General features: G+C 38.7%; 1 protein-coding gene across 2 annotated transcripts in view; it reads right to left on the bottom strand.

The window, feature by feature from the left end:
• ZSWIM4 (zinc finger SWIM-type containing 4) overlaps positions 1-2,077 on the bottom strand; it is a 27,462-nt gene that overhangs the window by 24,405 nt on the left and 980 nt on the right. The window lies entirely within an intron of this gene.

Below are 2,077 nucleotides of genomic sequence, written 5' to 3'. Positions count from 1 at the left end.
TGATTCAAAGGGATCACTAGGGAGGGATGTCACTAGTGACCAACAACAATTCCACATGAACAGACCCGAGCTCCATTCACTTCCCACAAGGATCAGGAGCGTCGTCCTAGTCACATGACTGTCATCTTCAAATCTCATTGGACACAGCAGAAAAGAATGGTTACTTTATGAAAATAATAATCCTTATCCTGGTGGGTTCCCATTCAAAAAAAGAGCACGCACGTGGAAGCCAAAAACGTGGAACGCAGGTCACAGCATTTTCTGCGCATTCAGGACCCCCATTGAACACAATAGGGACACGCGAGAACACGCAGCACACTAACACATGTCCCTGGAACATCATGGTGTGAATGTGGTCTTAGGAGTCTACATATAAAATGTTTTCACATACCACTTTCACCCAAGATTCACACATCTTCCCATTAGAGAATCAAGTTAGAAAAGGTGTGAATCTTAAGAAAAAGTGGTATGTGAAAACAATTCCTGCGTGAATCTTTTGTAAAATAGATAGAGCCCAACAGCCAATCCGATGAGAGCGTTTCACTTGCCGAATTTTATTGGGGAAGATTTAAGGCGATGTGGTTGTCACACATTTATTCTCACCGACCGATATGTGAATACGGTCCAATGGATATTAGAACGTAGACACGGTTGACTTTGTCGCATGTATGTATGCATGTATGCATGCATCTATGTACGCAAACACCTGACTGTCATATGTATGTACAGATGTCTGACTGTCATATGTATATATGTATGTACACACACACCTGACTGTCGTATGTATGTCAATATGCCTGACTGTCATATGTATGTATATATATATGTACACACACACACACACACACACACACATCTGACTGTTGTATGCATGCATGCATGTACACCTGACTGTGTCGTATGTAAATACACAAACAAAAAAAAGATATAGATATACAAAACACATACACAATGCTAGTTAATCGCCTTATTGTGATTACACTGATTCACAGTTTACAGTCACAAAGCCAACACAACAGGATGAAGATACTTCTAAGACTTAAAAATTACAATCATAATAGTGAGGAGACACCCAGCCTCTGTGTAGAAGTTTTGTGAATTCAGCCCGACGTCTGAATTCTTATACGGAATAGAGGGACATCATAGAAATAGCGCCGCACAACCCAAGACACCCCCAAACTTCCTACAACCGAGAGACCGGAATATAATCCCTTACGTAATAAAAAAGGCACAAAAATCCACAAACGGGAACTACAGGCCCTATTTCCATCCGTATTTTAGGAACTACAGAAAGAGAATAGAATGAAACAGAACTGAATATGGTGTGTACCATAAAGTGCAATATATAAAGATACACTGCTATAGGAAAGAAAAAGAGTATATACATATAATAACAATAATATTATTATAATACAAATACTATTAGCCCTATGTAATGGACATGAATTATTGTAACATTAAAAGAAATGGAAAATATATAGATATAGATATAGAGAGAGAGAGAAGTTAACTCTAGAAAGCTTGACTTTTCAATAACATGTCAGTCCAATAAGAAAGGTATCATCGCACACCGCAATACTCCCGTTTGTTTTGCATTTTCTCTACTGGACTAATACGATAGATATATTAGAATATACACACACCATTTTGTAAAGCAAACTGTTGGATAGAGATATATAAAGAAGAGGAGGAGAGAGAGACTGTCCTGTCTATAGGCCATCCAATGGGTCCATTGGGGTGATGATGGCACTGATCATGTGACCCATTCGTCATATTAAGAGATGTGACAACGGGGAACTAATTCATCACCAGAAGTAATCAGATCAGCTGTGTAGTCAGTTGTCATCTATAGACATCCATAGACGTGTCTAATCACAGGGACCATCTGCAGGGTGATGATGGCACTGGTCATGTGATCAATGAACTAGAACTGAGCAATGTACAAATTCTACATTCTAGTTATCTAGGATTGCTCAGTGTGTGTGTGATATATACACATGAATATGACACTGATCAATGAACTTAAACTGATACATCACATTCTACAAATGTTAGTAATCTGGTGTGTATGAGAAAG

The sequence above is a fragment of the Nanorana parkeri genome, unplaced genomic scaffold, assembly GCF_000935625.1.
Source record: "Nanorana parkeri isolate BGI_ZX_2015 unplaced genomic scaffold, ASM93562v1 scaffold1536, whole genome shotgun sequence".
Taxonomy (NCBI): domain Eukaryota; kingdom Metazoa; phylum Chordata; class Amphibia; order Anura; family Dicroglossidae; genus Nanorana; species Nanorana parkeri.
This window is presented reverse-complemented; position numbering and strand designations above follow the sequence as displayed.